Here is a 7724-nt window from a genome sequence, read left to right as displayed (position 1 = left end):
TTGTCACATTTGTTTTACATGTCAATTTCTCAAATTTCTCAATTTCTCCAAAACGAAGATTTTTTGGCTCACTCACAAAAATACAAGTATAGATGGATGGATGGATGGATGGATAGATAGATAGATAGATAGATAGATATTATACTTAGATTACTGAACCCCCCCGGGACGCAATGGCGAATGGACCGAGGGGGGCCCCGCTCTGTACCTCGCACCGGGCTTCGCGTCAGCTAAGGACGGCCCTGGTTGTGACAACATGCCCCGCTATAGTAACTACAAGGTCTGTATAGAAATTATCTTTCAAAATAAATCTACTCGGAGGAAAAAAAAATCCTAAAGTTCAAAATGTTACATGTAGCCCCAGGCTCCCCTACAAAACACACATAATTTAGTCCCAATGAGATTGCTTTAGTAGTTGTGTTATTTTGCTATTCTGTTCTTTTTTATATTGAGGAAATGCAATTCACATAATTCAATAGCAAAAGGCTCTCTGTAGATGTCCTGGAAAGCACTGGTACTCACACCCCCTCTCTCCTGCATGTGTGCGCGCTTTTGGGTTTCCTAGTAACCCGCGCGCCTGTGCTGGCGTGTCCGAGCAGCGCGCACTCGTGAAGCTCGTGTGGAGCTCGCGAACACGCAGGACCAGAGCATCGGGAAAAACACGAGAATGTGACTGGAGTGTAAAGGATGAAGGATGCTTTCGCTGGAAAAGGTCACACGAATTGCATGAAGAGCGCTGGGAGGAAATCTTAACACAACTGCCACGGATTACCACTAATGCGCACGCATTTTTAGGGAACAGGAATACCAGGAATGGGGGATTTGATGTTTCACCAAAGCAGGTGAGTTGTTCATGAGGATAATGCGTGTTGGTGAGGAGAACTTATTAGTCACCAAACGAACAGACTGTAGAAGGCGGTGCGCACCGCTATGTCTTCTTATCCCGAGATCTCTTCTGTCAGGATCGCCACTTAACAATCGGGTGAACTTCAGTGTTCCTTGCGTCTGTGGCGAGGAGATGCGCAGTTAGATGAAGGAGAGGTGAAGCGGGCTTGGTGAAGTGCTGCGATGCCGGTAAAAGTAACAGGAGATGAGGATGAGGATCTCTTGCACTTGTTACACCCCATCTGCACTGCAAGCGAGCGTCGCGACGCGACAATTCCAGAACGCCCCCAGTAAAAGCGCGCAGAGGAGGCAGCGCGGTGGAGCTTTCTAGTAGCGTCGCGTCGCTCGCATATAAAAAGTCTTCGCGACGTCAGGATCCCAGCCGCAACCTCTAGCAGTCTGCACAGTTTCGTCGATCTGGGTAGTTCTGTCGCGTCGCGTCGCGAACAGATCGCGTGTCATTTTAAGCGTCTTCCATGTTGCGTTTATGTTACGCTTGGATTCCATTACGAGCTGATGATTGGATTTATGTTTTTATTGAAGATGTCTTCAGATTATGAGACTACTATAATGTGCAATTATTCAATTGCAATGAATTTCACAATGATGTGCAATTTATCAAATAATAATAATAATGTTCAAATCGTGGGTTTTTAGAAGTGTTCCATGCGATATGTGCATATGTACAGGAAAAAAAGCATTTTTTAAAACATATTTCATAAAATTCACATATATTTGTATAATGTATATATTGAGTCTGATTTCATCATTTTCTTTTTGTAATGTAATTAAACATTCTAAATGGCCCTGCTCTGTGACAAAAAGGCTACATTTTTTTTAAAGTGCAAATATGCCATGTAGTCTCTAATACAAGCTTATAAAAACTGCATGCATGAAAATTTATGAAAGAATTTGAGAAATGTTTGAAATAGTTCTGAATTGAAACTGCTTACCCTTTAATGGTAGTTACATACATTCAACAGATAATCTTGATATTTGCTTGTTTCACGCGAACAAAAATACAGCAACTTTATATAATGACATGTTAACCTGGCTGGTGTCAGGCCTGCTCATATTTTTGTTTAAGACAGTCTCGATTGGCTTTGCAGTTTTAATTTCAAGGACCAGACTGTCAAACTGTAGTTTAAAAGACTTGGGAGACGTTTTGCACTGAATTGCAGAGAGAGAGAAAGAGAGAGAGAGAGAAGAGAGAGAGAGAGAGAGAGAGAGAGAGAGAGATGTGCCTCGGAGTTGTCATGGTGATTTGGTGAATAAGCAATTGTCCGTAAAGGCAACATATTAAAAGGGATTGCTGTTGCCATTCTCAATCATTGAAGAGCATATTTCAGCTCTCACTTCGAGGAGGGTTAGAGTAGGGTTAGGGTTAGGCTTATTTCGTTGTGAGAAAACATACTGCAACATAAGTGATTGTGATTGGTCCAAGTGGATGCTATCTCAAAGAAAGCCTAATTCCGTAGCCCTGCCATTCACGCTGCTTTATCTTGTGTTTTTACAGAGGGAACCTATTTATGTGCTCTGGCATTTAGTGTCTTGAAGGATTATGCACGGTCCTGCTTTTGAGTTTCCTCTCTCTCCCAATGTCTTTATTTGTATTTTGGCCTCGTACGCTGGTATTTTTGAAGTAGCCGCTGACTTAAATACATTCTGAATGACACATCCAAGTTCAGAGCTCTTTGCATCTTTCTGATGTCTGCTTTTAAGTTAAAGGAACAAGTTGTTAGAACCAGGCTGGTCTTTTTCATACAGAGCAGATACATCCAGAACAACTGTAGCAATTTATTTCTACTTGCAGCTCTAGTGTATTTTCATGTCGGTGTTATTTCTTGGTAAGCATTCCTATTCATGGTTATTCATTATCTTTTAAAAATGTATGTACCAACCAACATTTACAGTACATGAATAGCCTGCACATTTATTCTTACAATGCAATAATAATAATAATAATAATAATAATAATAAACAAATAAAAATTACAAATAAATAAATAAAAACACAAATAAATAAATAACCATTTGTAAAAAGTATTTTTGTTTCTAGATAAAACTATCCAAACAAGAGAAATGCACAAGAGAAGCAAACATGTATAATATATTAAGACTTGTTTTCAGGGAATATCTTGAATTACGTTTTTAGCCTGCTGGTAAATTGTCCTTCCTAAGCGATTGAGGTGTTCTGTTGTTGGATGTAATAATGAACATAGCAGTCATCATTTTACTCCCGACATCTGACGCAGTGGATTATGTTTGTTTCTGAAGGGAATGCGCCCCCAATCTACATAAATGCATCTATGTTCGCGCGAATCATTCATGATCCAGCTTCACCCACAGAAGAAGTGAGTATAATGTTTTGTAATGAATCTTTGCAAATCGCCTTTCCTAATAATGTGCTAATTAGCAAGTTACACAATGAATGCGTCTCTCTGAGAGCAGCTGGGAAGAGAGGGGCGGGGCCAGCAGAGCTCATTAACATTTAAAGGAAAATGCTACAAAAACGGCTTGATCTGAAAAGAGCTGTTTTTGACAGGGTAAAAAAGGTGGTTTTTACACTACCATTGAGAAATTTTAACCAAACTATGTTACAGACTTTTCATTAAGACCCCAGAGAATCATATCAACTTGTGGAAAATGGGCATCCTATGACCCCTTTAACTTCAAATTTGTTCTAGAAAAAAAAATGCCATTAAGGGAAAGACAATTGTATAAATATGACATATTTTCTAAATCAAGTCTAAATATCTTATACAGTGTGGCTTTTCAAATGAATGTCTCCTATTTTGAAGATATTTAGATTTTTCTTATTTATTGGGAAATAAAATAGCTTTATTGCTGTTTACTATGGTTTTGTCAAATAGGGCATGTTCCTGGATCTACTCTTTGGGTTAAGGTTATTAGGATTTGAATATTGTCAAAAGATCCAGGAAAATGTCTTATTTGGCAGAATCACACTCTTAAAAAGAAAGGTGCTTCACGATGCCATAGAAGAACCTTTTTGTCTAAATAGTTCCATAAAGAACCTTTAACATCTGAAGAACCTTTGTTTCACAAAAGGTTCTTTGTGGTGAAAGAAGGTAAATAAAAAGGTAAGAAAGAGATGGTTCTTTAAAGAACCTTTGACTGAATGGTTCTTTGTGGAACCAAAAATGGTTCTTCTATGGCATCACTCTGAAGAACCTTTTATAGCATCTTTATTTTTAAGAGTGCACTCTCAGCCAACTTTCCCACAGTTTCATGTAGCAGCATCAAGTCAAGAAATCTTGAATATATGCTGCAACAAATCATTGCTAGCTGCTAGCTGGGTTTTCCTGTTTTCATTGTTACTACAATTTCACATACACTGAATGATGGGAACACTTTGATGTCATGAATGAAAACAGAACTGGAAAGTCAGAAAACAAGAAAAGCCCCACAGCATCAATTCCCGCCGCCGTAGTCTTTCACTGTTAGACCAAATCAGGTGATCTGTTCTCCGAGTCACCTTTATTGACCTCCACGGTTGAAAAACACTGGACTATTGCCATCACTCAGATGAAGGTCGCTCAGAAGACAGTAATTCATCTGTCTCTGTGTTTCAGCGTAAAGTGTCTGAACGCAAAATACTGCAGAACCTGCTAGAGAAGTGACTGATGACTGATGTGCTTTTCTGCGTCAGTTTATCTGCTGAATCTGAACTCAATGAATATCTTGAAGTGTCTTTTCAGGGATGAGAAAACACTCATGCAGCTTTTTACATTCCAGACAGGGTTTACATTTGATAGCTGCATGAGTGAATTGTGAAAATATTACATTTTACTCAAATATCAAAAGGAAAAGCAAATATGACATTATATTTTTCATAAAAGAAAATGAAGCCTATTGCTAGGGCCATTGAGATTTAATTACTTTTTTTTTTTTGCATTGTAATTTTCATGTTTATTTTCATGACAGTTAAAACCCATTTGCCTGCTAAATTACTATATTGTGTTTGATATTTTACATATTAACTTAATTTTCATTATTGTCAATGATGTACTATTCCAAAAATATATACAGTTATAAATGATAACTTATTATTATTATTAATTTTTAATAATCATTGCAGTGCAACAAATAATTTTAAAGCAAATGCACACCTTATGGAGGTGCATACTTTGTAAAGAAGAGTATAACTTATATGAGTTTATTATAAACAAATGTGTGCAACAACTACTATCAAGATACAGTTTTACAATTTAAAACATTTTACATTTCAAGAATTGGTTATATTTAATTTGTTATATTTTCATTTCAGTGATATTTATGTTTTTGACTTTTTGCATTAAATATGTTGCGCACACACACACACACACAAGTCAGGCATGGAGTTATGGATCATCTTCACCACAGAGGTGTTTAAAAATTGTGTCTTCGAAATATTGATACATTGATTTCTCTAGCCAAACCTATTTTAGTTAAGTTTATTCAAGTGTTACCACTTCTCTACGATCCTACTCAAATACAATACTTTTAAACTATTTTAAAATGGATAACACGAGCTCAGCAATGATACATACACATCAGCGTAAATAGCAGAAGGAGATAATAGGCTTGATTTTACAGATCATTTCAACTTCCATATTCCTTTTGCTTTTATTCAGAGCTGAATTTAATGGCAGGCTGCAGGATGTGAGCATTGCTCTTTGAAAAGACTGCTGGTGTGCACTAGGTACAACACAATGTTTGTCTTTGTGCTTTAACTGGCATGTGAATGCGTTTGTATAAAGCACACACACACACACACACACACACATGCGCATGCTTAATAGCCATTTCAAAGATTTAATGTTGAGCAGTATCTCGCACGCATGTCTTTCAAAATGTCTCCTTGTGTCCTCTACAAAACCGCTGAGATTTTCTGTCAATCAGACAGGTCTCTCCAGGCTTACTTCAGTGAAAAGCGTTTTTAGAGGAGCTTTACACATTTGTCGGTGGTAACAAAAAATATTGGTGAAGTAATTCAAATCTTTTCGAATAAACTAGTAACTAGGGGTGTGTGAAAACAGATTTGTTTAAAGGCTAAAAGGGAAAATCCTGTTGAAAAGATAAGCCTACATATCCACTTCATATCAGTCTCTTGGCAAGTGAGATGCCACTAAAAAGCAACAGGAATGGAATCTAAATGTTCTCGGCCAGCATTCCTTTGACCTTGTCTCAAAAGATCTCTTATACTCTCATAAAGCAGACTAAAGCACTGCACTTCCCAAAAGGACAAGGACGCTTTTATTCCAGGCTCCTTATTTCTGTTCTGTTTACCAAAGGGTTGGACAAATGACCTTGCATCAGCTATTTTGTAATGTTATACAAATCTGAGGCTTCTGCTTTTGTTCGTACGACTGACATGATCGCAGGTTGCAAGGTGCATCAAATGCGTGAAGTTACAGGGTAAAAAAAAAAGAATCCAGACATAGGATAGAAATACATGGCCTGTCTTTTTAATAATAATGGTCAGAAATCTTAAAATGCCATTTAAAATGTTAATGACTGATAATCCAATCCAAGACAAATTAGTGAACATCAGGAGATGCAGAGGAAAGACAACTCTGATGTCTCACAATTGAAATAGGATGACAACATAAACTAGCATTTTCAGGAAAGAAACGACTATGAGAGGATGCCCCTGTAAAAAAGACGACTGGCTAATTATCTTTCTATGGGTGAGACGTCATCTCTTAAAACTCCCTCCTTGCCATCTCGCTTAGATGGCAGGGCATACGCAGCAGCAGGTCAGGCTGTTGCTTCATTGCGCACGATGCGGTGCTCAAGGCATATTAGGCTGACCTGCTGGAAGACCTGGATAAAGGCCTGATGAGGTAGCTGAGTTTCGCCGCACCACAGATCTCACTCTCTGTGCTACTAAGCATGGCAGCTATAGTAGGTATTGAGAGACATCTGTGGGTGAACCTGGCAGATATCGGGATGGAAGAGAGGGGCTTTCTTCTCGATGCGGCGGTTTCGCCTTCCGAATATTTTTGGTTACCTCTGTTGAGACGGTGGTCGAGTAGTTCAGGGAGGCAAAGACGCGCTCAGCGGCCTTCAGTCCTTGATTTCACGATGGTCCAGGTCTAAGCCCGAACAGCATAGGGGTCCTGGTCCGTCTTGGTCTGGGGATCAGAGACGGCCACAGAAGGCTATTGTCACGGCTCACGCTCCTCCCCCGCCTGCGGGTAGGGTTGGAAGGAATCGCGGGTCAAAGGGAGGTAGGCAAGACCTAGGGATGTGATCCAGACAAAGCATCAGCGCTTTCGTCCGGATCAGAGTGATACTTGAGTATCTACTCGTTTCATAGTGACCACCTTGCTGATGGTCTGGACTAGAGGCTTCTTTGAGTCGCCTCTTGAACGGGGCTCCGGCGCGGGAACCATGGTGGGTGAGTATGATCCATTCTATATATATACATATGTATATATATGTATTTAATGTGCTGGTGGTTATGTGTGTATAATCCTTCTGTGAGATTTCTTTGCAGCGTTTTCCGGGACCTGTGTGTTTCTGTCCTTTTTAAGGTAGGTCCTCTGTGAGCACCCCTTTGCTGGATTCAGAAACCAGGTGCTCGACTTGCAGTGTTACCTCACTCGTCGATATTGTGTCCAGCCGGTATGATAGCACTGGTTCCGGCTTCATGCTTCCTGGACCATGCGGCCAGGTCAGACACTTCTGCGGGAGCCTTCTTGATCATCAGGCCCCCAGCACGACACTGCAAAAAATTCCTGGATGTCCGGGCTCCAGGATATCCCGTCTTGCTGAGGCATCGAGCGGGAAGTATAGGTGGCATTTGCGAGAACCTTCTTGTGTAATGCTGTCTCA

General features: G+C 39.8%; 1 protein-coding gene across 2 annotated transcripts in view; it reads left to right on the top strand.

The window, feature by feature from the left end:
* Positions 1–595: 595 nt before the first annotated feature.
* The window catches only part of LOC107689138 (neuroligin-3-like), a 183917-nt gene continuing 176788 nt past the window's right edge, over positions 596–7724 (top strand). For both annotated transcript variants that reach the window (XM_016487047.1, XM_016487046.1), the window contains exon 1: positions 596–842. The gene's annotated coding sequence lies outside the window, so the exon portion shown is untranslated. The remainder of the gene's footprint in view (positions 843–7724) is intronic.

Source organism: Sinocyclocheilus anshuiensis, unplaced genomic scaffold (assembly GCF_001515605.1).
Source record: "Sinocyclocheilus anshuiensis isolate Anshui unplaced genomic scaffold, SAMN03320099.WGS_v1.1 scaffold846, whole genome shotgun sequence".
In the NCBI taxonomy this organism is placed as follows: domain Eukaryota; kingdom Metazoa; phylum Chordata; class Actinopteri; order Cypriniformes; family Cyprinidae; genus Sinocyclocheilus; species Sinocyclocheilus anshuiensis.
Note: the sequence above shows the minus strand (reverse complement) of the source record. Positions and strands in the feature narration are given on the sequence as shown.